This window comes from Saimiri boliviensis (genome assembly GCF_048565385.1).
Source record: "Saimiri boliviensis isolate mSaiBol1 chromosome 19 unlocalized genomic scaffold, mSaiBol1.pri SUPER_19_unloc_1, whole genome shotgun sequence".
Taxonomy (NCBI): Eukaryota; Metazoa; Chordata; class Mammalia; order Primates; family Cebidae; genus Saimiri; species Saimiri boliviensis.
This window is the reverse complement of record NW_027412502.1, coordinates 1,075,323-1,092,888: the sequence shown is the minus strand read 5'-3', so window position 1 is coordinate 1,092,888 and position 17,566 is coordinate 1,075,323. Positions and strand designations below refer to the sequence as shown.

General features: G+C 39.8%; 1 long non-coding RNA gene and 1 pseudogene across 1 annotated transcript in view; both read right to left on the bottom strand.

Moving 5' to 3' along the window:
- LOC141583186 (uncharacterized) overlaps positions 1-17,566 on the bottom strand; it is a 157,382-nt gene that overhangs the window by 43,662 nt on the left and 96,154 nt on the right. The window lies entirely within an intron of this gene.
- On the bottom strand, positions 8,795-12,207 carry LOC141583195 (E3 ubiquitin-protein ligase UBR2 pseudogene; annotated as a pseudogene).

Below are 17,566 nucleotides of genomic sequence, written 5' to 3'. Positions count from 1 at the left end.
GAATATGAAATTGAAATTTTCTGAAGACAATATTATTTACCAAAGTTAAATCCAAGAGTATTTATTTTTAAAAAAAGTTTAAACAGACCAACTCTACAAAAGACATAAAGTTACTAAAGAATCTCATTCTCCCAGGCGCGGTGGCTCAAGCTTGTAATCCCAGCACTTTGGGAGGCCGAGGCAGGTGGATCACGAGGTCAAGAGATCGAGACCATCCTGGTCAACATGGTGAAACCCCGCCTCTACTAAAAATACAAAACATTAGCTGGGCATGGTGGCACGTGCCTGTAATCCCAGCTACTCAGGAGGCTGAGGCAGGAGAATTGCCTGAATCCAGGAGGTGGAGGTTGCGGTGAGCCGAGATCGTGCCATTGCACTCCAGCCTGGGTAACAAGAGCGAAACTCCGTCTCAAAAACAATCTCATTCTCTCTCTCTCACACACACACACACACACACACACACACACACACACACACACACAGGTGTTACAAGGAAAAGGAAAGCTTTTCTTTATAACACAAACAGGACTTCGACAAACTACTACTCATGGCTCAAATCCTGCTGCAGACCATTTTCCTGCAGTCCATGAGCTAATAATTTTACACCACTAAAGAAGAAATAGAATATGTAACAGAGACCATATGTGGCCCACAAAGCCTAAAAGACTTAGAATGTGGCTCTTTACTGGAAAAATCTACCGGCCCCTGAGCTAGAAAAATGCCTGAATTTTAAAATCACCGTTTTGCAAATACCACCAAGGTAATATAAGATTCTGGCATGAAATTACTCCTAACACTATATACAAACATATTGTTAGGAAAAGGACATTCATATATCTCTATTACCCATCAAATGTTTATTAAGCATGGAATTTAAATCGAAGAGATGAAACTTAGCTTCACAAATATTGAGATAAAGTGACATTATAAACTTCCCGATGCAATGCAATGGGAAACAATACTTGCCTAAACATTTTGCCTAATCCAGAAGAACAGTTAGATAAATCCAGTTTAAGAAACATTCTATAAGACAATTAATCTGGACTCTTCAAAAATATCAAGGTTGTAAAAGATGAGAAAAAACGGTGGAGGGGAAGCAATATTCAAGACTGGTGAAAATAAGAAACATGACAAAAATTCCAATATAAGATCCCTGATTGATATAGAGAATATCTGAGAGCAAGTGGAGACATTTAGACTGTATACTACATAATATTAATTATCAGTAGCTAATGTCTTGTAATTGTTATAGTGGCAATATAAAAGAATGTGCTAATTTTGGGAAAAAATCCCTTAAGTATTTTTAAATAATCTTAATGTCTGCAATTTGTTTTCAAGCAGTTCAGAACTCCCCAAAATGTGAGTGTGTGCATGCATATGTACGCGTGTGTAAGAGAGAGAAAATGAGTGTGTATGTGAAGAGGAAAAGACACGGAGACACACACAAAGCCAATCCCAGAAAATGTTAATTTGTGAATCTAAATAAAGGGTGCATGTGTCTTTACGGTACTTCTTTTTCAACTTTTCTGTTTGACGTTAAAAGTTGGAAGAATTTTTTTTAAAGGCACCTGTTTATTCAGGGTGAACATGATCTTCAAATGTCTTTGCCAGATGTTGGTTTCCTGTAGTTGTTAATACTTTTGTGCCACCTGATTGCCTTATGACGAAATTAACTTAGCTATGAAAGAAAAACTGCCTGTGTAGCCATAAAGCCAAACAATTGCTTCACTGAATAGTAAAAGAAAGTATGAGACGGGCGCGGTGGCTCAAGCCTGTAATCCCAGCACTTTGGGAGGCTGAGGCGGGTGGATCACGAGGTCGAGAGATCAAGACCATCCTGGTCAACATGGTGAAACCCCGTCTCTACTAAAAATACAAACAAATTAGCTGGGCATGCTGGCGCGTGCCTGTAATCCCAGCTACCCGGGAGGCTGAGGCAGGAGAATTGCTTGAACCCAGGAGGCGGAGGTTGCGGTGAGCCGAGATCGCGCCATTGCACTCCAGCCTGGGTAACAAGAGAGAAACTCTGTCTCAAAAAAAAAAAAAAAGAAAGAAAGTATGGAGTTCATTCCAAGTAATATTGTTACAAACTGTTATTCTCCTAATACAGTATAACCAATTATTCTCCTTGTAAAAGTTCTTTGAAAACAACAACAAAGAGACAACATACCAGAATCTCTGGGATACAGCTACAGTAGTGTTAAGAGGGAAATTTATAGCACTAAATGCCCATGTAAGAAAGTTAGAAAGATCTCAAATTGACAACCTAACATCACAACTAAAAGAACTAGATGGGCAAGAGCAAACTAATCCAAAAGCTAGCAGAAGACAAGAAATAACTAAGATCAGACAAGAATTGAAGGAGATAGAGACATAAAAAACCCTCCAAAACAATCAATGAATCCAGGAGCTGGTTTTTTGAAAAAAATAACAAAATAGATAAACCCTAGCTAGACTAATGAAGAAAAAAAGAGAAGAATCAAACAGACAGAGTAAAAAGTTATTAAAGGAGATATCACAACTGACCCCACAGAAATACAAACTCAGACAATACTATATTACATCTATGCCAATAAATTAGAAAATTTACCAGAAATGGATAAATTCCTGGACACGTACATCTTCCCAAGAATAAACTGGGAAAAAGTCAAATCCTTGAATAGACCAATAACAAGTTCTGACATTGAGGGAGTAATTAATAGCCTACCTACCAAAAAAGAAACCCAGGACCAGACAGATTCAAAGACCAATTCTACCAGAGGTACAAAGAGGAGCCTGTACCATTCCTTCTGAAACTATTCCAAACAGCTGAAAAGGAGAGACTTCTTTCTAACTCATTCTATGATGCCAACATCATCCTGATACAAATACGTCGCAGACAGACAAAAAATAGAAAACTTCAGGCCAATATCCCTAATGAACATCAATGTGAAAATCCTCAATAAGATATTGGAAAACTGAATCCAGCAGCACATCAAAAAGTTTATCCACTACGATCAAGTTGGCTTCATCCCTGGGATCTAAGGCTGGTTCAACATATGCAAATCAATAAACAAACCACCTAAACAGAACCAAGGAGAAAAACCACATGATTATCTCAATACATGCGGAAAAAGCCTTTGATAAAATTTAACACCCCTTCATGTTAAAAACGCACAATGAACTAGATATCCATGGAACATCTCAAATTCTTCTTCAACTTTTTTTTTTTTTTTTTTTTTTTTTTTTTTTTTTTTTGAGACAGAGTCTCACTCTGTTGCCAGGCGCCAGGCTGGAGTGCAGTGACACACAATCTCGGCTCACTGCAACCTCGGCCTCCTGGTTTCAAGCAATTCTTCCGCCTCAGCCTCCCAAGTAGCTAGGACTACAGGCGCGCGCCACCACACCCAGCTAATTTTTGTATTTTCAGTAGAGACGGGGTTTCATCATGTTGGCCAGGATGTTCTCGATCTCTTGACCTCTTGATCCGCCTGCCTCGGCCTCCCAAAGGGCTGGGATTACAGGCTTGAGCCACCACGTCCGGCCTAAACTTTTCTAAAGTTGAGAACTAGAGGGAATACTTTCAAACCCATTTTTGGGGCCAGCATCATTCCTATGTCAAAGTCAGACACAATAAGAAAACTAAAGACCACTATCTAAGATGAACATAGATGGAAAAATCAAGCAAACACCAGCAAAATGAACTTAAGAACACATCAAAGAAATTACACATAGTGACCAAGTTGGATTTATCCCTGTCTCAACACTGTTTTTACCATACAACAATGGTAAGGAGGCTAAAGAGACAACTTAAATACTGGGAGAATAGATTTACCAACCATAGTCTCTCTTAAAAGGTTAATACCTAAAATATGTAAAGAATTCAAACAACCCAATAGCAAAACAATATGATAACCTGATTAAAAAATAGGTAAAGGACCTGAACAGACTTATCTCCAGAGAAGACATAAAAATGGCCAAGTATATGAAAGGATGCTCAACATCACTGGTCATCAGGGAAATACAAATCAAAACCACACTGATTTATCCCCTAACATCTGCTGGGATGCTTATTATGAAAAAGACAAGAGATAGGTGGTGCTGAAGGTGTAGAGAAAAGGAAAGACTTGTAAACTGTTGGTAGGAATGCAGATTTAGGTGGCCACCTTGGAAAATTTCACAGAGCTTCCTAAAAGAAATTCAATGTAGAACTACCATATAGTAATTCATGCAGAATTACCATAGTAATTCCTCTTCTGGATATATCCCCAAAGGAAATGAAATCACCACCTTATAAGGATATCTGTGTGTCCATGCTTTTTGTAAAATTATTCTCAATAGCCAAGATAAGGAAACGACCTAAGTGTCCACTGATAAAGGAATGGATAAAGAAACCAGGGTATACATATACAACAGAATACTATCTGGCCTTAAATAAGGAGATCCTGCCATTTTCAGCAACACGGATGAACCTAGATGACATTATGTTCAGTAAAATAAGCCAGATATAGGAAGACAAATACTACATGAACTCCCTTATATATGGAAACTTGAAAACATAATCATAAACACAACGCAGCAGAGTGGAATGGTAGTTGGGAAAGGTACAGGAGAAATGGGAGATGTGGGCCAAAGGGTACGAATTTTTTATTTACACAGGATGAATACGGGTAGAGAACCAGCATGCAGCATAAGCACCATAGTTGATGATATTGCATTGTATACACTGGAACTTTGTTAAAACAATAAATTTTAGATGCTCTTACCACCCCCCCCACACACACACATACATGCAAAAAGGAAAGGTAACTATGGAAGATAATGTAGTAATTAATGTATTTGACAGTTATAAGCACTTCACCATGCAGATGTACATGAACACATGTTGTACACCTTACATTTATACAATAAAAATATTACTCATTATTATTACTGAAAAATAAAATTATTTTTCATAGAAACTGTTAAAATATAAATTATATTAAGATAACTGTATACCTGTTTTAAGCGTTTCTCAGTATTAATTTTTAACATGGTGAATATTAATAGAACCCACATAAGTTATTACTAAAAATAATAACGTCTGCCACATTCTACTGAGAGATATTCAGGGAAAATATTCTAGCAGTCCAGGTTAATTTTTTTAACTCTATAAATAGTTTTTGTGGACATAATTACCAAGTCAAAGAAGAATTTGCCTATGAATCATCGGTTATTTCGGTGTCCTAGGCATCTCTAAAAATAGGCTGCCAGACAACCCGAACCTGGAAAAGAACTGAAAATTTCCCCATTCAGATTCATTCTTTTTGTTCACTGGTAACTGTAGAAATTTTTAGAAATCAAGTTGAATTCTCGATGTTCACTGCATTCAATAGTATGGATGTCATGAAAATGTTCCCTTATTTATCTGTATGCCTAATCATTAAACTGTAGTATAAAGTAAATACTCAATAATTCACTTGAAATGCTCCTCTCTAGTTACTGCAGAATTGAGTGTGATTATTTAAATGTCACCCAATGAGACAGAGTAGGATGATTGCCAACCACCTGCCCATCTAATACATTCCTCTTGAAAGGCATCAAAATTCATGTGCTTGCAGGTAAGAAGCATGATATAATTATTTCATTTTATCTTAATAAAGTATGCTTCAGTTTACTACTGTGAGCCCAGGAGGAGTGAAGAGAAAGTGGAATGGACTAAAAACTCTGAGAAATAAAGCACAGCTAAGGAGACAGCCAGAGAAGTTGCAGTTCTGAAACTGGCTGCTTTCTTTCACTGAGAGACTTTGTTTCTCAAAGAGATTAGCTTATTTTTCTCACAAAGGTGGAAGGGGACATGTGGAATTTTTTTTTTTTAATATCACACTCTGGTGTATAGGAAGAAAAATTTAACAATACAGTGAGACCCCTGGATCTTTCACACTGATATGAATTAAAACCTAAGGCATGTCTATCCTGACAAAGACCAAACACACAATTATATAAGCCAAGATTCATCATCTTCTCAACATCATCATCCACAGAATGTTTACTGTGTGCCAACAAGTTAAGTGCCTTCGAAGCAACCTCACAAAACCTTTATGAGCCAGGTACTTTTATGAGCCCCTTTTTTTCAAATGAAGAAATTAAAGCCTACAGAAGTTGTAAACAACTGGTCCAAAGTGGCTAAGTTACTAAAGATCTTCTCACTCCAAAGTCCCAGTCTTCCCAAAGAGCAAAGAAGATTAATGTGGCTCTAGAATAAAAATACTCTGTAGTATTTGGATAAGAAAATGAGCATTACGGGAAGGAGAAATCACACAGGATGGAAAGAGAACAAAATGAGTTATGTTTGTGGTATAACCAGGAGACTGACTGAGTCAGTGGAGTATTTGTATTGAGAAATGGTAGGAAGCAAGCTAGAACAGAAGACTGGGGCAAATCAGTCAAATGGATTTAAATTCCAGTCTAAAACCCAGGGCAACTGGAAGCCAGTGCACATTTTTTATCAGCATCCAATACCTGAATAATCCTGTGCTTGTTTTAGGAAATCACACAAGATCATCAGAATTTACAGCTAAAATTAATTTTATTGACAATCTGGTTAAATACCTTTAATTTAGAGATTAGATACTGAGATTTATGTTAAGGATCCCTACTCTTTGCTACTTAAAAGTCAAGATAAGTGAACATTACATTTAGCTGAGAAAAGAAACATCCAGTAACTGCCTTTTGAATATGAACTGTTAACATTGTTTTGTTCCTTGAGAATCTGTGATCTTCTAAAGAAAATATTCCTATTTTTATGGTAGGAACTTTACAAATATAGACACTTAATGAAAAAGTAATATTAGTGGTACCAACAACAGAAAATGGATTTAGGAGAAGTGACATGAATTGGGGGAAGGTCACAGGCCCATTTTAGCCACGTTCCCCAAGACCCCCAGAATGCCCTTCACCCATAACTACTCACTGACATGGTGGCTTTCAGGTGAATGCCATGGAGCTTGCTGGGCAAGGAGCATGGAGAAGACCAATCAGAAAACGTCTCGAGTCACCTGCCTATGTAAAATATCTCCCCTTTCAGCCTCTTTGCATTCTACAATTTCTCAATATTCAGCTACATCAGATCCTCTTCTTTTTTCATTTCATTTTTTTTTTTTAAAGATAGGGTCTCGCTGTATTGTCCAGGATTGCCTGAAATTCTCAGGCTTACCTCAAACTTCCAGAGCTAAAGCCATTCTCCCACCTCAAGCCTCCTGAGTAGCTGGGACTACAGGTTCATAACACTGCATCTGGCTCTTTCTCTTAACTCTGACCACTGACTTCTAGAATTTCCTGCTATGCCACACTATAATGTGAGCTTATATGTATTTATAGAGGCTGCCAAGAAACAGTCCCAGAAGTGCTGTGTTCCAAATCTGAGAGCAGAACTTTGGTTTACTTCATGTATCGTTTGGTTTTTAGGCTAGGGAAGCAAATGCATCCTTAAAACCAACTTATGTCCGTCCCACCTCTGGGAAGGCTTCACCAACACAGACTTCTTCAAACACAGAAATTATATTTCTAAAAAAAAATGGGTGGAAAAGCCATGTCTGATAAATTTCAGTTCTCATAACATAGGAGTTAAGAAAAAGTAAGCAATGATAATGTCATTGAATATAGGCATTCACATGTGAGACAAACATAGATAACGCAAAAGTTGTGAAGGCTACCCACTTTCAAAATAAAACATTGACGAACCTTAACATTTTTGCTACATTCCTTCTTCTGAACCAGCTTCTTCAGATCTTTAAGAAATATTGCACAGCCGGGCACAGTGGCTCAAGCCTGTAATCCCAGCACTTTGGGAGGCCGAGGCGGGTGGATCACGAGATCAAGAGATCGAGACCATCCTGGTCAACATGGTAAAACCCCATCTCTACTAAAAATACATAAAATTAGCCGGGCATGGTGGCGCGTACATGTAATCCCAGCTACTCAGGAGGCTGAGGCAGGAGAATTGCCTGAACCCAGGAGGCGGAGGTTGCGGTGAGCTGAGATCGCGCCATTGCACTCCAGCCTGGGTAACAAGAGCGAAACTCCGTCTCAAAAAAGAAAAGAAAAGAAATATTGCAATAGTATTGAGATCTAAGGAGAAGATAGATCAATAATAACATAGGTCTGAGATCTAGAACACAGATATAAGATGTAAGATCTATGTTCGCCATATTTTATGTTTTGCTTCTTAGAAAGGACTTGAAACAACACTTACTGGTTTTTAAATTATTGTCTTTTGTATGAGAATTTTCTCTTGTTTCACACACATCTTCACCAAAAAAAATAAAGGTTTTGTTACTTTTTGTTTGACATATGTATAAAATTTCTAGGAAAGTACTTATCATAATTTTACTTTTAAGAAAAATGACACTTATTTTTTGTTGTTGTTGAAAGTTTAAATAAAGAATTTATTTCCAAATTAAGCAGAACTTTTTTGTTTGTTTGTTGGTTTTTGAGACAGAGTCTCATTCTGTCTCCCAGGCTGGAGTGCAGTGCCACAGTCTCGGCTCACTGCAACCTCTGCCTCCCGGGTTCAAGGGATTCTCCTGCCTCAGGCTCCTGTGTAGCTGGGATTACAGGCACACACCACCACGCCCAGCTTAATTTTGTATTTTTACTAGAGATGGGGTTTCACCATGTTGATCAGGCTGGTCTCAAACTCCTGACACCTCATGATCCGCCTGCCTTGGCCTCCCAAAGGGCTGGGATTACAGGCATGAACCTCTACACCCGGCCAGAACTTCTTTCTTTCTCAAAAAGCCAACTGGGTTAAAAAAATCCAAGATTGTGTTTTTTGGTGGTACAATAATTATAAATGTTGCCAGTCAATGCCAGCCAGTGTCTGATTGGCTTCCTGTGCACGTCCAATTTCCTCGGTGACACTGTGTTGGTGCCAGAGCTTCTGAATCTTCTTGAATCGCTCGTTGCATAAATGTAAAGGATTTCCCCATCTGAGTCCCTGGTCGGTCTCCCCATAGCCATCAAGGTAAGGAGGATAATAAAAACAGCCTTTGGTTTTGCCAGCTAAAAACAGCAACTGACATTCCCATACTCTCAGGAAGATGCCCACCCCAGAGCCGCAGGAGTAGGTGTGAGCTGTGCAGGCTCCTACATCCTACCCCTCCAGTTCAGTCTGGCAGCAGTAACTCTGGGAGCACAGCAGTGATCCACACACAAGAAACAGAGTTGGGGCTCTGCTCTTATCACCACCTGATTTGGGGCACGAGAAATTGAATGCTTGATTAATGAGGCTGTTGTAATCCTCTGGAAGGTCTATTAATTTGTTAGATTCTCTTAGATATCTTATAGTATCTCTTTCACCTTCTAGGTATCTTTTAACTTCACTGTTATGACACTAACTTTCAATCAGTGAATTCATTATCTCACTATTTTCTTGAAAAGGGTACTTACATATGACCCAGAAATTTCACTCCTATGTATGTACCCAAAAGAATAAAAATCTATGATCACACAAATATTTGTACATAAATTTACATAGCAGCATTACTAACAATAGTCAAAAGGTGGAAACAATCCACATGTCTACTTGATGAATTTCAAAATGTGGTAGCCATACAAGGGTTATCAGCCATAAAAAAGTAGTTAGAATGGCAATCATTAAAAAATCTGGAGACAACAGATGGTGAGGAGGATGTGGAGAAATAGGAACACTTTTACACTGTGGGAGTGTAAATTAGTTTGATGGGAGCGTAAATTAGTTCAACCATTGTAGAAGACAGTGTGGCAATTCTTCGAGGACCTAGAAATAGAAATTCCACTTGACCCAGCAATCCCATTACTGGGTATATATCCAAAGGATTATAAATTTTTCTACTATAAGGACACATGCACACAAATGTTCATTGCAACACTGTTTACAATAGCAAAGACTTGGAACCAACCCAAATGCCCATCGATGATAGACCGGACAGGGAAAATGTGGCACATATACACCTTGAAATACTATGCAGCATAAAAAACGATGAGTTTGTGTCCTTTGTAGGGACATGGATGAACCTGGAAACCGTCATTCTCAGCAAACTGACACAAGAACAGAAAATCAAACACCGCATGTTCTCACTCCCAGGCAGGTGTTGAACAATGAGAACACATGGGCACAGGGAGGGGAGCGTCACACACTGGGGTCTGTTGGGGGAACTAGGGGAGGGACAGCGAGAGGTGGAGAGTTGGGGAGAGAGAACAGGGGAAAAATGCCAGATCCAGGTGATGGGGAGGAAGGCAGCAAATCACACTGCCATGTGTGTACCTATGCAACAATCCTGCATGTTCTTCACATGTACCCCAAAACATAAAATGCAATTTAAAAAAAAAAAAAAAGAAGTGATGAAGCATCTACACTTCAGGAAGCAGGAAAACTGAATCTAGAAAAAAAGAATCACGACGATATTGAAAAACATGCTAAACCTAAATTAGTACAGACTATAAAAATAACACTGATGATTAACTGGGTGTCGGTGTATTCAAAACAACAAAGTAAAATATTATCTAGCTTAAAAAATAGAAGAAACCAAGTTAAAGCATTTCAGCATCTTTCTAAACCAGTAACAATAAAGACATAATGAAAACCCATTCAATCCAGCAGCAGACAGACAAAAACCAAAGACAAGATATAATAGATAGAAAACATAAAAAATAAGGTGGCTAAGATAACTTCAAGTTATGTAATAATGTAAATAAGTTAAATTCACTTATTAACAGGCAGAAATTATCAGACTGCTTATAAAAAGAATGCTCTTATTGATAAATGACACACAAAGTTTGAAAATAAAGGATGAAGAAAGCTGTAACAGACACCCCATAAGAATGAAAGGAATCAAGAAGATTTATATAAGTCAAATAAGATACTCCCAGGTCTGGGCGCGGTGGCTCGAGCCTGTAATTCCAGCACTTTGGGAGGCCGAGGCGGGTGGATCACGAGGTCGAGAGATCGAGACCATCCTGGTCAACATGGTGAAACCCCGACTCTACTAAAAATACAAAAAACTAGCTGGGCGTGGTGGCGCGTGCCTGTAATCCCAGCTACTTAGGAGGCTGAGGCAGGAGAATTGCCTGAGCCCAGGCGGCGGAGGTTGCGGTGAGCCGAGATCGCACCATTGCACTCCAGCCTGGGTAACAAGAGAGAAACTCCGTCTCAAAAAAAAAAAAAAAAAAAAAATCACAGAACTTCTACAAAAAGTAAACATGCACTTGGCCACAAATAAGTCTCAATACATTTCAAAAACTTTGTATCTGATCAATTCTCTAATCATAATGCAATTTAAAATAAGCCAGGCCAGGCGTGGTGGCTCATGCCTGTAATCTAAATCAGAATAATAATACTTTGGGAGGCTGAGGCAGGCAGATCCCTTGAGTCCAGGAGTTAAAGACCAGCCTGGGCAACATGGCAAAACACCCTCTCTACAAAAAATGTAATACAAAAATTAGTCATGTGTGCTAGCAAATGTCTGTAGACCCAGCTACTCAGGAGCCTGGGAGGTGACAATTGCAGTGGGCTGAGATCACACCATTGCACTCCAGTCTGTGCAACACAGTGAAACCCTGCCTCAAAAAAAAAAAAAAAAAAAGTTAGCCTGGCATGGTGGCATGTGCCTGTAGTCCCAGCTCCTTGGGAGGCTGAGGTGGAAAAACCCCTTGAGCCCAGGAGGTCAAAGCTGCAGTGAGCCGTAATTGCACCACTGCACTTCAGCCTGGGCAGCAGACCAGGACCCTGTCACATACATACTTAGAAAAGTAAAAAGCAGACAACAATAAACAACTCTATGTGCTTGCAAACTAAAAAACACACTTCTAAATAATCACTATGAAAACCACATATATTTAGAACTTAATAACCATAAGAGAAATATACATCAAAAGAAGTCCTGGAATAAACTGGAAAGAAATTTAAAGCTTTAAATATATTTATTAAAAAATAAGAAAACAATAACTGAAGTCAAGAAACTAAAAAATAATAATAATAATCCACCCCAGTTAGATCATCTGTCTTTCTTTTTTTCTATAAAGGTTAATGAAATTTTACAATAGCACAGATTACCAAGAAAATTTATTGGTTCTCTGAAAAGACCAATAAAAGAGATAAATCTCCCAGGAACCTTGATAGAAAAAGACAAAAATAAACAACATTGGAAAGCTACCAAAAGGAGGGGTGTACATGGTTATAGATAGTCAAGATTTCAAACATACAACCATAGAGTCAGTTTATGCTAATATATTTTAAAACACACATGCACACTTTTCTAGAACCAAAAATTATTCTAGAAGTAGAACATCTAAATAGATAAGTAATTATTAAAGAATCTAAATTCATAGACAAAAAGAGTCTCCTTGACAAAAGAACACTAGACTGACACAGTTGCACAATTTTAATTAAAGGGCAAAAAATCTCTAATTTTAAAACGCCTCAAAAAGAAACAAAGCAAGAAAACTATTTTGCTTATTTCATCTAGCCAGAATAATACTGATATCAAAAACAGAAAAGACAAAAAATTTAAAAAAGTGTAACACCTATTTCACTTTTGTTCATAGATGCAAAAACCTACATAAAAAATTATGCCAATCAAATCTAGCAGTCTTTTTTTTTTTTTTTTTTTTTTTTTTTGAGACGGAGTTTTGCTCTTGTTACCCAGGCTAGAGTGCAATGGCGCGATCTCGGCTCACCGCAACCTCCGCCTCCTGGGTTCAGACAATTCTCCCGCCTCAGCCTCCTGAGTAGCTGGGATTACAGGCACGCGCCACCATGCCCAGCTAATTTTTTGTATTTTTAGTAGAGACGGGGTTTCACCATGTTGACCAGGATGCTCTCGATCTCTCGACCTCGTGATCCACCCGCCTCGGCCTCCCAAAGTGCTGGGATTACAGGCTTGAGCCACCGCGCCCGGCCAAAAATCTAGCAGTCTTTAAAGCAAAACGAGAAAGCTGCCCTTGCAGCTCAGTATGTTAAAGCATTAAAGGAAGGAAAGAGAACATACCACCACCTGAATTAATTGGGGAAAAAAGTTTTGATATATTAAACACTCATTCAAATTAGGAATTAAGGAGAAGATTTTAAACATAAAAAAGAGTCTACCAAAACCCTAGAGCAAACTTCAAATGCAGTAATTATTAAAAGTGGGCTTCTCAAAATCATAAACAAGGTAAGGAAGCTCACCATCACTTTTTTCTATTCCATATCACATGGGAAGTCCTAAACAGAGAAAAAGAGAGAATGCAGGAGAATTATCAGGAGAAACAAATGATCATAATTTGCGTATAACTGTCTTTCATCAAATATCCAAGGGACTTCATTGAATGAATAAGAGAGTTCAGCAGGACTAAGATCTGTGTGTGTATGTAAATAGAGATGTAGCTCCAACATCTAAAAATCCTACATTTATAACCAATTAGCAAATAAAGTCCACTGATTCCATAGAAACAAAAACTATTCAGCATCTTGAAGCAAATTATATATGCAAGAATTTTATGTAGTAAAACAAAACACTATTAAACGTTAAGTTAAAAACCCTGTAAATGGAGAAGTATCTTATTCATGGAAGATTCAACAGCATAAATAAGTCCGTTATCTGCAAATTAATCTGCAAATCCAATGTAACTGGGATTTATGAGGGGGCTTGCCGGACCAGTTATCATGTAATCTTATTGTTTAATATTGGTATTATAATACAGGAATGAAGCTTGAGAAATCTATCCACTTGAGCAGGCGTCCCCAAACTTTTTACACTGGGGGCCAGTTCACTGTCCCTCAGACCGTTGGAGGGCCGCCACATACTGTGCTCCTTTCACTGACCACCAATGAAAGAGGTGTCCCTTCCTGAAGTGCAGCGGGGAGGGATAAATGGCCTCAGGGGGCCGCATGCGGCCCATGGGCTGTAGTTTGGGGACACCTGCACTTGAGTGATTAGCATCTTCCTTAGTCTATCCTCTCAAATAGTGATTTTTCCTCCAACAGGAGCAGAATTGCAAAAGGTTTTGGATTCAGTTTCCTGGGAAGTAGCATTCTAAAGACTAATGCCAAGACAGCAGGTGGCAAAATAGATACCATACTGTTATAATCTCATATTCTTGCTTATAGAGATGGCCAGACAATTTACTCTTCTGACACAGAAGTACTCTACAAGATTCAGGTAAAGAGTTACTCCATTCAAGGCTGGGCGCGGTGGCTCAAGCCTGTAATCCCAGCACTTTGGGAGGCCTAGGCGGGTGGATCATGAGGTCAAGAGATCGAGACCATCCTGGTCAACATGGTGAAACCCCGTCTCTACTAAAAATACAAAAAATTAGCTGGGCATGGTGGTGTGTGCCTGTAATCCCAGCTACTCAGGAGGCTGAGGCAGGAGAATTGCCTGAACCCAGGAGGCGGAGGTTGCGGTGAGCCGAGATCGTGCCATTGCACTCCAGCCTGGGTAACAAGGGCGAAACTCCGTCTCAAAAAAAAAAAAAAAAAAAAAGTTACTCCATTCATACGCTTCACATGTGCACAACTCAGAGTACAGACAACAGAACAAGTAACAACTGGACACCATGTAATACTGTTTAGCCATCTCGCTTTATAAAACAACTCATTCTAGAATAATAGTCCCTGTATATTTCTTATTTTAAGCAGGACTATATCCCTAACGATGCACCAGAGCCAGGTGCAAAATATACTCTCAAATGACTGACAAACCTAATCCAGGTATTTAATACTATATGTATAATAATATGAAAACCGTTTTGATTCACACACAGCTGATAAGTATATATAGACAACAGATTAAGTTGTTTAAGTACACTTGTGAACTGAGATAATGGGCCCATTTGATCAGACAGAAGAAGATACGATTATCTTCCTACTTGCTGTGGTAAATTGGTGTATGTTTCATCTAAACATAGTACTCTTCAGTTTTAATTCCAAATATGCTTTAATTTTAAATATACATCATATGTAGATCATACAGTAACTCTTGTTTAACCCTCTGATGTAAACTCCCAACGATTTCCAAATTTTAAACTAGTTATTTTATATTAAATTAAAAAGAGGCCGGGCGCAGTGACTCAAGCCTGTAATCCCAGCACTTTGGGAGGCCGAGGCGGGTGGATCACAAGGTCAAAAGATCGAGACCATCCTGGTCAACATGGTGAAACCCAGTCTCTACTAAAAACACAAAAAATTAGCTGGGCATGGTGGTGCGTGCCTGTAATCCCAGCTACTCAGGAGGCTGAGGCAGGAGAATTGCCTGAGCCCAGGAGGCGGAGATTGCGGTGATCCGAGATCGTGCCACTGCACTCCAGCCTGGGTAACAAGAGTGAAACTCCGTCTCAAAAAATAAATAAATAAATAAATAAATAAAATAAATAAAAAGAAAGGGAGCTGTTAAAAGACACTTTTTTATAAGGGTATGCACAATGGCAAATAAAACAGACATGGTCTCTGCCCTTGAAACTTACAGTCCAGTGGAAAAGACAGGAAAAAAAAAGAAATTAACAAATTTATTGTAACAAATTATGCTAATTAGAAAGGAAAATCGCTAAGACGATGAAAAAGACCAACAAGGGAGCCTACTTAGCATGGTCAAGGAAGGCCACTGACAATACAGGCTGAAGGCGTGTGTGAACGGTCTTTTTCCTGAGACAGAAAACCTGAAGGAGTTTTCAGACTAAAAGTCCAGTTAAGCTGAAGAGTTTAGGTGGGGAAATGGGAGTGCGCAGAAGATCAAGTGAAAAGGGGACAGGAGGAGCTTTTAAAGTGCAACAGGAAATCACTGCAGAGTTTTAAGCAGAGGAATTACACGATCAACTTAAAAGATTACATTGGCTGCTGTGTGAAAACTTTGGGATGATGAGTGGAATGGGCCAAGAATGAAACTTTGTCAAGATACTTGTAATTACACTGAGACCAGATCAGGAAAATTTGAAGGAGAAAGGTAATTCCGACTGCACTGGGAGGCATGCTTTCAATTTAGAAACCAATGTAAAGGGAATGTACACAAGGTAAACTCTATAAACTTGCTACTAAGCGAAATGGCCTAAACTAGAAACTGAACTATTCGTGCCAATTCCTGCTGCTCAAATAACTTCCAAAATCCTACTGCTGTTTACTTGGGCTAAATTTTCGCCCAGTTCAAATATCTTCGAAGACGCGGGCTAACTACTCAGGTGGAAGAGAAAGAATCAACGGGGAGTGAACGAGCTGACAAGGAGGGGATGCGCCTGAAGATGCAGCCAGCCTTCAGAAAAAGGACTTCTAAGCAGCCTCACTTAGAAGAAAGAAGGAAGGAGGGCTCGGCTGCTGGATTTCGGACTTACTTTCTTCCTCCAAAGCGAGGAGGGCGGGTCGCTGAACCGGCGGCAGGCGCGGGGTCCCTGGAACGCTGCTTCTCTGCAGGAGGCAGAGCGTTTGGGACCCGAAGATGAAGGAGGTTGGGCATCCCGATGGCCGGAGCCCAGACGCTCCCCAGGTGCCGGGAGTTGAACTGACTGAGCCCGACCTCGCCCTGCCAGCCTCAGCACGTGGTCACCGCGGCAACCAGGCACCTTCCCAGGAGGGCTTCCTGGCCTTGGGCCTTCCCACTCCCAGGGTCTGTGCGGAGCCGTGCGAGGCCTTTGCAGCGGGCCCCACCTTAGCTCGCTCCACTCAGCACTGCCCCGGTAATTAAGTGCAAATTATCAGCCTGAGGCGGGGGCGGGGGGGAATGTAGGAGTTTCAACCAAAAAAGGCAGGTTCATTGCCGCTGCTCCGCAGAAAGCCAGCTGGGGAGGAAGACCCTCCCTGTTTTGCTTTACAAACCCTTAGTGGCTAATCTGACACTCACTCCATTAGCTTAAAGTGAACTCTTCAGTGGAATTCTGAAGTTCTGATTTCTAACTTTTGTTTACAGCATGCACGGCGAAGATCTCAGGCTCTCAAGTTATTCAACCTAAATTCTTACACTGGCACTGCCACTTAGTAGTTACTTATGTGGCCTTGGGCAAAACACTCCGCATCTTGGCCACTTCATCTGTCAAATGGGAATGAGAATAGTGCCCACTTTACAGTTATTGTGAGAAGCAAATGAATTTGTGCTTACGATCATGCCTGAAACACGTAAGCAGTTAATAATTCCAATTGTTTTGGAATAAAATGGACGTCCAGAAATAAACCTTCATGTGTGTATGGTCAACTGATCTTTAGTAGGGGTGCAAGACCATTCAATGGGAAAAGAATCATCTTCAACAGAGGGGAGACAACTGGATATCCTAGTGCAAAAGAACGCAGCTACATCCTTACCTCACATCACATACAAAATTAAAATGGCTCAAAGACCTAAACTTAGGAGCTAAAACTCTAAAGCTCTTCAAAGAAACTGTTGGTGAGGCCGGGCGCGGTGGCTCAAGCCTGTAATCCCAACACTTTGGGAGGCCGAGGTGGGTGGATCATGAGGTCAAGAGATCGAGACCATCCTGGTCAACGTGGTGAAACCCCATCTCTACTAAAAATACAAAGCATTAGCTCGGTATGGTGGCGCGTGCCCAGAAGTTCCAGACCAGTCAAGGTAACAGAGCGAGACCACATCTCTATAAAAAAAAGAAAGAA